Raw genomic sequence first — 12,031 nt, forward strand, 5'->3', positions numbered from 1 at the left:
CCAAACGTTCGATGCTGTTCACAGCAGTACTATGTGATGTGAGGCCAAACACTGAGTGCACTCCAAAACGCTTTCAGATGTGCTGGTTACAGATGCAAGAAGCATCAAACACAGAGCTCTCCTCTCTGTAGCAATGTGTCTGCCTGCTGAACAGCGATGAAGAGTTGTTAACTGAAAGCAGTACTGCGGTCAGTGTGAATAGCCTTCATATTTCATTGGCTTGGCCTATGGCATTGGCATTGTAGGATTGGATCCAAAAAAGGGAATGGAGTAGAAAAATCAAATCCCAGCTGTCCCATGTATTGTTTTGGAAGCTGACAAGACTGAGGTGTCCTCAGAAATGCTTTCCCAGTCCTTTGGTATTCCACTACAGTAACTGACATGACTTTTTGCCAAGTTCTGGGTCTGCTCTGTGTCTCTGTGGGGAAAGGGGCATGAGCTCACTTTATAATGAGCACTGCTGGATTGTTACTGCTTAGCCCTGACCTGATGTGCTGTGAAAAGGAAGACTGATTCTCTATCACCAGGCCCCATTTACATGGTGGAACCATATACTGGGAGGCAAGATTCAAATTCCTTAGGGAAGAAAACAGAGCAGTGAACCCCTACTTGATGTTTAAGCAGGCAGTCAGCCTTTTAGGGCTGGAGTCCTCATTTTATTATCCCAGATTGACAGCAGCTGTGAGAGAGTCTGTAAGTACAGCAGGATTATTTGAGGTATTCCTGCTTCCATCATGTGAACCAAGCAAAATAAATGAGAGAAGAGCAACAGAACAGTGTTCGTGGAATTGGACCTGTTGTTTCCATTTCCTCGAATGCTTTAAGGGCTGAACAATAACAGAGTGAGGCTGAGAAGTTTTTGTGGGTTCACCTAGTCCATCTGACTCAATGCAGCACCAACTGCATCCTGTTAAACAGGGCAGGTATTTGTCTAACATGTTCTTGAAGGCTTTCCGTCTGTATTCTGTAACTTTCCTAGGCAGCTTGTTCTGGTGCTTTGCTGCCCTTACAAGAGAGAAGGTTGGAGGTTTTTTTTGCTAGTGTCTAATCTGAATAAGAAACCTTCTTGCTACAATTTAAACCCTATTTAAACTTATTCTAACTGCCTTGGCTTTTTCTTTCTGATATGATTATATGCTCAGGGAATTGTATCACACCCTTTCCCACCTTCTTTCTGGGTGTGACAACCCCATATTTACTCAGGCAGCCCCTCTGCCCCCAGGCTGTGCTTTCGAGCTCTCCCTAATGATTCTGGTTGTCTTGGGAATTCTGTCCTTGTGGCAGCCTGTGTTTACTTATAATATGGTATTCAGAACTGATCTCTGTGTTCCAGATAAGATGTTATCAATACTGAGTATGGTGAAAGAATTACGTCATACTTCTGATGGATTATTTATCCATATCTGTTTGCTGCGTGCCTTTCCCACTCTGTATAGCATGGCTAACTAAATGTTCAGTCTAGCCTTGGTAAAACTGTTTCTCAATCAGTTATTACTCACCTTCCAGCAGATAATACCTGTCTAAATGCAGTCTCTTGTGGCAGACCTCAATACCTTTTATCTTGCTTTTACAGACAGTTCCTTCAAGCTGCCAAGATCTCTTTTTAAATTTTAATCTGCCTATTGACTGGTGTGCAAGCTGTGACCTGCCCATTTAAATAAGCATCGTCTCTATTCCCTTTTTCCTTCACTAAAGAAAATGTTGTATATAATAGTACTAAGGACAAAGCCATGCAGGATTGTATTTCGTCCATTCCTCCACTTTGTGTCATTTCTAAGGTATAATTTACCTGTACAGTTTTACACCTGTTAGAACAGGTGTAGCAGGGTCACCAGGGCAGTGCTTCCTCATTTGTTTATGAGAGTTCTATAAAGCATTGCTGAGAGAAATTATATGGCAACAAGAGCTTTCCCCCTGTCCACAACACAATGCAGTCACAGAAAGAGCTAGGCTCATTTGACAGATTTTGTTTTTACAACTGCAGCTCCTATGAATTTGCAAATGCAAAGGCCTGTTGAACTGTAGGTTTAATGACGACAGTTAAAAAAAGTAGTTATTAATCACTTGTACCTTGGTGTCATCTGTCAGTAGCCATCCCGCAGCCAAATAGTGAGCCAGAATTCCCCTGTTCTTCTTCACGTATGTTTGTAGCATGGCATCTTGTTATTCCTCTGTCTCTGCATTTTATTTCATGCTTTTGTCTTTGATTTTGCTTCAATGCACTTTTGCCATTCATCCATGACTATCCTGAACGATCTGATCACTTTCCATGTACTTTCATCTGGCCAGTCAGAAAGGGTCTTGTATGTAGCCGTGAACTTAATTACTCCTTTTTTACTGCATTTTCTCTGTTTTTCCCTGCACTGGGATAATGTGAGTTTTCGAGATCCAAGGAAAAATATGCAGAGATGGAAAAACCCTGGGTTTCAAGCATCACATGCCATATTTTCTAGCTTCACATGGGAGGAAATCATAGTTGACTGAGAAAACAAAGGATCTTCCTCTGACAAAAGGAAAAAGTTCAAAATGCTAAACTATATCTAGGCTTTCCTCTAGTTCTGTTGTGTGAATTGGATGCAACTCAAAGCACATGGTCCATTGAGAATACAAGCAAGAGAGAAAAGGACATTTTTCCTGCGGTCCTGATCTGCTCAGATATTTTACTCTGCTTTTAATCTCTAATTGCACAATTTTCCACAAATGTACATCTACAACTGTTGAGGATCATTAGTCATATGTATTCTTTTTCAGCATTAAAGTATTTACTTCTTATTCTTGGATGGTCTCCAAATGGCATTTATAACAGTGAGGCTGGCAAAATACCCTTTTGCAGAGTATTTACAGGTTTTCTTCAAAACAGCTTACTGAAATGAAGCTAATGCTGTGAACTTCCTTTAGAGATGTTATCCTCTTAATTGGTCAGATGAAGCTAAATGGCACCAGGATTCTATTCTGCTAAAATGATTGTTTTTAACTGCTGATGTGTTGACATAAATGATATCATGAAGGAATGGGGGAGATGTTCTAGAAATGTAAACCTGACCATTTTGGATCCAGAGTTCCACTTTCGCCAAAAAACTCTTTGGCTGAATGAAGTATCTGACGAACGTGAGACAATGGGTTAAATTATCTGTAATTATTTCTGTATATAGCATCAAAATAAGCTTTATATAGCTTTTTAAATTTCTCCAATAAAAAGTCATGAATTCAAAACTTCAGCTGAAGTTTCGTGCTCTGCGAGGCTGCAGTCGCTGAAGGCTGGGCCCCTTCTACCCGTGCTTCGGTCTGGGTGGGCACACTCACCTCTGTGTGGGAATATTCATCTGAAGCAGTTCTTTTGTGAAAAAAAGCAAAATTCATTGTCACAAGATTTCTCAGACAACTGTAAAACATATCTTGAGCTGTTTATGGCCCGAATACTCATTAAGCAGCTCCTGATGTGCAGAAGAGCTGTGTAAGAGGATGAATGTAAGGAGCAGGCAGTGAGTGCGGCGTTCCAGAGCTGTGTTGTGACGTGCAGAGCGAGGTCCCAGCTTGGCAGCCCTGTGGTCACACAGCGTCCCTTGGCAGCCACCAGCTCTCTGCCAGCCAGTGCACACTGCGGGGGTTTTGTGTTCTTCATTATTTCATTCATGGCTGCATCTGCTTGTGTAATTTATGGAGCACAATACATATTTTTCTTCTGAGAGTCATTCTGTTCTTTATTCCAGTATTTATTCTGTCAGAGAATGGTGGGAGAAGGAGGGGTTGTAGGGCATCAAAGAGTTGAAAAGAACTTGTCTTCCTGCTCTTTTTCCCTTGAATTATGACTGCAGTAATGACAAAATACTTTTAGCTTCTCTCCTTTCCCTTAACCGTAGCTGTGATTTTTCTCTTACTCCCCTGAACATTTGAGAGAGAAATGTCAGGTGGTGAAGTACTTAAGAATCAAAATGCTGCATCAGGAAATGTTTTTAAAATTATTAAACTCTGTAAGAAACAAATGGCAGATTGTTCCCTATGCTGCAGTGCTGGCAGTCAGGAGCAGGACCTGGGCAGCTTCTCAGGGCTTCACTTGGGCACTGTCACTACTGCCCCCCATTCTTTCTCCGTTCCTCACCCTCCAGATGCCGCCACCAAGAGCAGAATGTCATGCATGGCTCCCCCGGGCTGATCAGTAATCCTACATCTTGCACTGCCTCACAGAGGATCTGAAGAACAGCCGCATTCTTTCCTCAAAAGCCAAACATTTCATGACTGTGAGCCTGACCTCAAAACTATGACTGCGCATGTTCCTGGGCAACTTAGTGAAAGCTTCTTTGGTCCAATCACTGGTTTCATTTTGTCTTATTTATATTTTATGTATCAAAAGAAGATGAAAAGTGTAATTTCAGAGTTTCTGGATATGCTGTCTGGGAATCCTTAGGAAGAAGTTACTTTAAAAAAACACATGTAACACAAAATTGCTTTGATTGCATTGCAGGCCTTGCAGTAATTGCTAAGACCAGAACAGAAAAGTTTCTTCCAAGCCAGGTTTTGTTCCAAAGTAAATTTAAAAAGTTTAATTCCAAACAAAACTATACTTACCCACAAAAACAAAAATTACATCCCATGCTGGATGTTAATGTAAAGCGATGCTGGAAACAGTAGGAAAGGATTGTTCCCTATTGCTTTTTACTCAAGCCAGCCAAGTTTATACTAGCTGATGATTTAACTGCTTTCTTCCATCCCTAGGTTGTGCCGAGGGATCTTGTAATGGGAAAGCAGAAATGGGCTGAGGCAGCAAAATCACTGCAGGGGTGTGAGGTTTCAAAGTAGGTGGTCCTGGGTTCTGGTAGATATTGAAGGAATCTCTGAGTGTAGTGGGCTGAATTTTCCGCATATCCTTCACAGGTCATCTTCTCTAGCAGTGCCTCTCTCCTCCGACAGCTCAGGAAAAGCTCATTAGTTCAAGGAGTTGGAACCAGGAGCCTTGCTGTTGTGCTGTGCAGAGCTAACCCACGTGGCATGAACAGGGCACTGTCTGCCTGCTCCCTTTGCCTCTTTTTGTGTACTTAATATTGCATTTGATGAAAGATACTGGAGATGCATAAGCAAAGCCTTAAGCAAGATTAATTGAGGTGGTACAGGGGCATGGGTGATGGTAGGAGCTAAGATCACAGGTAAACCCTTTTACTCTCTATGGTTTCCTTACTAGCACAAATTAGCTTTTCCAACAGATACCCAATGAAAGGCCAGCACAAAATAAAATCAGTAAGGGAAATGCAGCAGTTTTACTGGCTGTCTCTCAGAAGATACTTGTCTCTATTTGTTCTTCACAGATCCCAAGGAACTTTAAAATGTCCTGTCTGGATACATTTTCAAGTAACATAAATTATCAATTTTAGCTCTTATTGCAAATATAAAAAATGACATGAGTAAGATTGGTGAGTCCTTCATAGCATTAGCATGTCGAAGAGATGTGGTGCTTCATCTTATGCATAGATTTTTATGTGTGCTTTATTGTTTACATGGCTGACAGTAAATTTTCCTAATAAGCATCGGTTCATACAATGCCTTAACTGTGCTGGATCCTGAATCAGTGAATAGTGACACAGGAAGGTTTGAAATTATGAACATTCTGTGATAAGTCACAAGTTAAAACAATCCTTCTCTGACTAAGGAATGAGCTGAATAGTGCTGTGATACGTTTCTCTGTTCCAGAGTGCTATAGGTATATGTTTGCAGACAAAATCTTTTCTCTTAGAATGTACCCAGCCAATATACTTTGTTCCTTTCTGCTTTCTATTTCTGCATTTTATACCTTCTTATAAATTCTCACTATCAAGTTAAAATTCTTATTCTAAAACCACAACAGATTGAGTATTTTATTATGACTTTGTTAAAAAGAGGTAAGCTGTGTATGTCTTAAACGATCCATTTACTATGTTTAATTTTTTTTTCTTTTTTTTAAATATATCTATTAACCTCTAGTCTTGTTTTTCTGTGATACAACTCAGAAGGCATAAATTTATATTGCTATGGCTTTGTATAAACCAGATTTTATATTGCAACAAAACATGATTTAAGTAAACAAGGAAGATAGGCCTCTGGATTATTTACTGTCACTGTGATCTCAGCCATGTGCAGGAGGGGTGTCTATGCTGTGCTAGACACAAAAGCATTCCTTTCTGACATTTGCTAGAAGTGTTTCCGAATAACCCAATGTTGGGGCACCCTGGGGTTTCTATGGGTGCAGGAAACTCCATCTGCTGGGAGGGAATTCCCCTGGGAGCGACGCAGCTGCGTGGGGACAACTCTGCTGGATCCTTTGTGTTGAACTGCTCTGGGTGCAACCTGTGTCAAAGTGACAGCACCACAAACCAGATGAGGTTTTAAAGAGCTAAAGTTTCAGCCTCTACTTAGGACTGAAGCCACTTGATGCAGAGCTGCAAAGCTGGGCTGGAACAGAAAAAGGAAGTAATTTTGAAGAGTGAATGGGTAATTACTTTATGCGCTGCTATCCATCTTGCGCCTTTTCACTTCTCTCAGAGTACTAATATCTCAAAAATGCTGTACTCATCAGCACGTATTGCACAGAGGTGGGAATGGAGTTGCATTCCTATGCATCTGTAGTGCACATTGCTTCTCATTGGTTTAGTATCACAACGCTATATCCGTGGTCGCAACAAGTCTGCAGTTGACCATTGCAAACATTGAAGTGCATTGAACCTGAGTTGTTCCGGGGCCTTTTGAAAATAAGGATGTTTCTACACAGATACTATGCCTGAAAGCATTTCATAATGTGCTGCATAAGTAATACCTTCAGTGTTTGCAGGCAGGATATTCTAATAGCTAGTGCACCCAGGTGGAGGTTACTCTGGTTTTATTCTGCCTCTGACCTCTCTTGTGTGACTTTGGCTGTGTTGTGTTTTCCCTCTCATTTTCTGAATGTGTAGAATAAAGGTAGTATTTAGTTTACAAAGGTGGTGCAAGCCTGAAAGCATCGCTGTGTGTTGAGCAGTTCCCCTTCTTTGGATGGGAAGAATCATAGATGTGCAAAGCATTATTCTTTTCATCTTCAAAGTGTTCTTTTCATATTTACAAATTAATTGATTTACAAACCACTATTATTTTGCCTGAGCAGTGTGACTGAGGACGCTCTTACTGGAACTGTGTAATTTTCTCTATAATTAATGTATGTCACTGACCAACACGATGTGTACAGACTTACTGTAGCACATTTTCATTTGGATAGTAAAATATGCACACCTTTGATGGTTTCAACCCACATTTGTTATACTGTATTTTTAATGTGCTCAGGCTGTGCTTGTCTGATGGTGATTCTCCCCTTACATCCCGTCTTCCCCACATGCAAGAAGTGCGCTTTGTAGTGACATTCATTCAGACCCCTGCTGTGGCTGAAGCAGTGGAGTCCTGCTATTCAGATGAACGATTATTCCAGCAGCTGAAGTGTTTTCATAAAGGGGACCGGGAGGCAAGTCTGCTGGAGAGCAGTAGGAAAGGAAATCCTTATTTGAGCCTATGATAGGACCCTGACAGCGAGCCCCACTCTAATACCTGGAGATTGTCTATTGGTGAGGAAAAAGCTCTTCTGAAGAATAAAAGCAATTTATTCACCTCACAAAATTGTCTTCAAAAAAAAAAAAAAAAAAAAAAAAAAAAAAGAAAAAGAAACTTTTCACTTTGTGCTGCTGCTCACTGATGAAGAAAGGCAAAACAGGAAAAAAAAAAAAAAAAAGTCTAAATGAGGATTTAGGCAGACTGCAGGCAGCTAATTCCAGAATATAAAGAAAGAAAGGGACAGACTGTTTTGCAAGGTCTGTTGTGACAGGACAAGGGAAAATGGTTGCAAACTAAAAGAAAGGAGATTTAGATTAGATATAAGAAGATTTTTACTATAAGGGCAATGAGGCACTGGTACAAACTGCCAGAGAGGTGGTGGATGCTCCCACCCTGGGGTGGGAGGATGTCCCTGGGGACACCCAGAGTCAGGCTGGACAGGGTTCTGAGCACCTGATGGAGCTGTAGGAGTCCCTGTTCATTGCACTGGGGTTGGACCAGGTGGCCTTTAAGCATCCCTTCCAACTCCAACAATCCTATAATTCTATGAACTTAACCCCAGAGCCCTCTCCTGTGTGCCCATCTAATCCAACAGTGCCACAGCCCTGGAGCTCATTCTCCCTCCCTCCACAGGCTCCCGCACTGTACTGCTGCTTCTGCACAGTGTCCTTCAAAATTCAGGCAGAGCACCATGCCAGCAACATGGGGCCTGTACTGCTGCATTACCTTTATCCTGGGAGATGTACAACTGGGAGAGGATGAACACTGTGACTCGAGGAGCCCCCACACTTGCACAAGCATGCAGTTTGAGGGCTTCCAGGCTAGAGCAGAGATGGACTGCTACATTAGTTAAGACTGTAGATGGTAAAACAGACACTTGTCTCAAATTGAAGCAAAATGAATTACAGAACCAACTCACACGGCAGTGAGTATGGCCTAGAATCAGATGATTTCCAGCAAGCTCGAGGGACTCATCAGAAGTTAGTCACAGTAAAATAGATGCTATAATTATATCCACTGATAAATTTTAGTGAAACCATCACATCTGCTGACAGTGCTAGATGCTTTGCATATTGAAGTTTTCTCTGGTTACAAAATAGGCCCCGTGTGTGCAACAGCTGTTCAAACTTTTCTGATCTGTTCTATGTGTTACAGTGACCTGAAACAAAAACCTTTCATCTTCTGTGTTGAAGTGAGGCTTCAACTCTTCTAAATTCTGCAAAGAAGGGCTAGGAGTGCCTAAGCCCATCGGCAGATCTGCACAGCAGGTTTTGCTGTGAGGACCCAAACTCTAGTGTCCATTCCTTACCAAATGCCACCGAATATACTCACTGAATGCAGTGGTGTCCTGCACAGATCAAGATGTCAGAGGATGAAAGGTAGCCTGTCAAAGCAATCACCAAAAAGGCAAAAACATCCTGATGCTGTTGTATGACAGAGCCAAATAAATGACCTGGAAAGAAAAGTCACTTTTGAAAAATTCTTTGTTACTGGTCAGTTGGAATGTGTTTGGATTCAGATTTTTTTCTCTCAACATTCTTGCTAAGTGTAGATACTATAGGAATAAGATTTAGAACCAGTGCTATTGTTTTAGTGGACTTTAAAATGATACTGTAACTTGTTTTTTTTTTCTTAGTATTGGCATTGTGATGGAAACGGCTTGCTGTAATGTTACCTGCTACATCATATCAGAATGCTATACAACTCTATCCTGTTGAGAGTTATGAATTGTTACACTTCTCACATGAAAATGCTACAGGATATTTTACATATTTATTATTAATGCAAAGAAATAGAAAAAAAAGGAACAGAAATATCTATAACATCAAAATAATTTGATGCCAGCATGTAAATGGGGCGTGTAAGCAAGGTTTCCTTCTCTTAAAATTGAAGTATGACCTCTTGAGAATTCTGCTAAGGATATATGAAAGCTCTTTTGTTTTCATGCATAGAACAGTTATTTATATTGCCCCACTCAATGCAAATGATACAAAATAAAATGTCATACACAGTTTTTAACACTGTCAGCAGTAATTTGCACAAATGTACAACAAAACCCCTCAAAATACATCATTCCTACTATATTGCTCAGGATGCTACATTCACATTTCTGTCATTTACCTTGGACATGTACAAATGATTAAAGCTACAGCTCACTGAAGAATAGACTGTAGAAGAAGTGTTTGCATTGTTTAGCTCCACCACCAGAATGCCCGCTGAAATATTAGTGAATTCTTCAGATCCATTGTTCCATTGTTCATGCAGCCAGATAGAATTTTTCATTTTGTGCCCCATAGTGCAGGTTAGTGTAATAAGATTGTGAGAGGTCTAAAAATCATTGTCATTAAATTGTGTGTTAAATAGTGCTTTCCTTTTCCAGCACTTGCCCTCTGAATATAACGGCATCATAACTGCATCTAGAAATCCGAGCTGAGATCATCTTTTATCATTTCACTGAGATGATTTTCAGTGTAGTGAGCAGAACGGCTTCACTGTTGGCTTCACAACACCTTCACAGCTAATTTCAGTAGGCAATCCATTGTGAGGACCAGGTATTTTCACTTTCTTCAAGGATGCTGTGCTCAGATCAGGTTTAGGTCCTATTTTCTAAGTGAATTTTAATTTGCTCTCTCTGAAATAGATCTGTATTGCCCCTTTTTGTTCTTTCTTTGGCAGCAAAACACACTGTAGAAGTTGCCAGGTGTTTACTTCTCTGATTTTTCTAACACTCCGACATCATTTTTTGCTACATGTATAGTACTTCTGATATCCTTTACCATGTGATTCATCTGATGCTGCAATTGCTACAGAACTGCACAGAAACTGTTTGATATTAAAATCATGCACCGCAGTTCAGATTTCATAATTTATTTTCCAAAATGTGTACATCTTAAGGAGGTATGGATGAAGCTAACGTTGACAGCTCCTGGAGAGCATGCTGCTTGTGTTAAAACTATTTCTAGCAATTGGAAAATCAGTGCATTAGAACATGCCACAGCCTCAGAATGAGGAACTTATGACAGTAATGATGCTTTAAAATGAACTTCTTAATTGGTACTAAAAATGAGCTTCATTTCTCTAGTACTGTACCTTATCTGGAAAAAAAATCCCATGCATATGTACGTATTTGTGTGTATATTGTTTTAGAAAAATATGATGTTTTGGAAAAGTTTGATGGATTATGCCTGAGAATGCCATGAGAAAACCTAAGGGACCTATGCTAATTTTAAAGATTAGAAAGAATTATGGCTGACTTTAAACATTGTATTTTTGAAGTCATTTTCATTTTTATTATAATTTATTTTTAGCTACACAACTACAAATTTCCTTTCTTTTATAGCCTGCAGCTATAACACACTGGTCTCTGTCAGACACAAGCACCATCACGCTGGTTTGGAGATCTCTTCAATTCTACCAATATTGGCAATGGCAATTCAGAAGGGAGCAGTTTTCACCCCGCTTTAATATGGAACTGATATCCTAGCCTAATTTTACAGCATATTTTTGTGTTAGCACTACTATGGCTCAGTGGTTGGTGCAAAGACTCGTATATACAGAACTCAGGCCTGTAGCTGGATCCACATGATGGAACTGTCATGCAAAAAAAGCTCCTTAAAACACTGAGACGTAGAGGCACACTTTAAGTGTTCTGGCATTTCTGAAGAGGAAAGGTGCTATAGAAATGCAACGTGTTGTTTTTGTCATGTCTGCAGAGGAGCTTGAAATAAAAATGGCTTTTATTCACTGAATGCATCAGCATTTCTAGCACAGAAACCGAAGCCAACTTTTACACGGCCTAATAGCAAGGGAACAAGGGGGAATTGCTTTAAACTAAGAGAGGGGAAATTTAGGTTAGACGTTAGGAAAATATTCTTTACTCAGAGGGCAGTGAAGCACCGCTGCCCAGAGAGCTGCGGGTGCCCCGTTCCTGGAGGTTCCCAAGGCCGGGCTGGATGGGGCAGCCTGAGCTGGTTGGGCAGTCAGCCCACGGCAGAGGGTTGGGACTGTGCGGACTTTGAAGTCCAGCGCATATCTTCACCTTGTTAGTGTAAGAGAGAGTCAGTCACAGCACTACGGTGACAGCTCTATCCTATGGCCAGAGGAGCCGCCTCCGAAACGAAGAGGTCGCAGGGCCAGTCCTGCGCAGCGGTTGCTCCAGGGGAAGCAAGGGGAGCTGTTAAGCTGGCAGAAGGGGAACGCTGAGGCAGCACCGAGCAGACAGGCTACCCCAGTCAGACCGCCAAACTCCTGCCGAACGCATGCCGACTTGTAATTCCCCGCATCCCAAACTTCACCCTCTTCCCGCCGACTTCAGCCTTCGGATCGCTTCGGGGCACCTTCCCAGGGAGCTCCCCACCCCGCTCCCTCTCGGGCACCGCTCAGCAGGGCTCACCCGGAGGTGCCCGTGCTGCGGGCTGCCGCAGAGGAGAAGCGGCCGCAAGACGCCGCTCTCCGCTCGGCTTTCTCCCCGCGGTCTCCTTCGCCGGCC

General features: G+C 41.6%; 1 protein-coding gene across 2 annotated transcripts in view; it reads left to right on the plus strand.

Moving 5' to 3' along the window:
- EML1 (EMAP like 1) overlaps nucleotides 1-12,031 on the plus strand; it is a 118,161-nt gene that overhangs the window by 26,151 nt on the left and 79,979 nt on the right. The gene's annotated exons all lie outside the window — the stretch shown is intronic.

The sequence above is a fragment of the Centrocercus urophasianus genome, unplaced genomic scaffold (genome assembly GCF_019232065.1).
Source record: "Centrocercus urophasianus isolate 14NV4802_14NV808 unplaced genomic scaffold, USGS_Curo_1.0 seq_14, whole genome shotgun sequence".
Classification (NCBI taxonomy): Eukaryota; Metazoa; Chordata; class Aves; order Galliformes; family Phasianidae; genus Centrocercus; species Centrocercus urophasianus.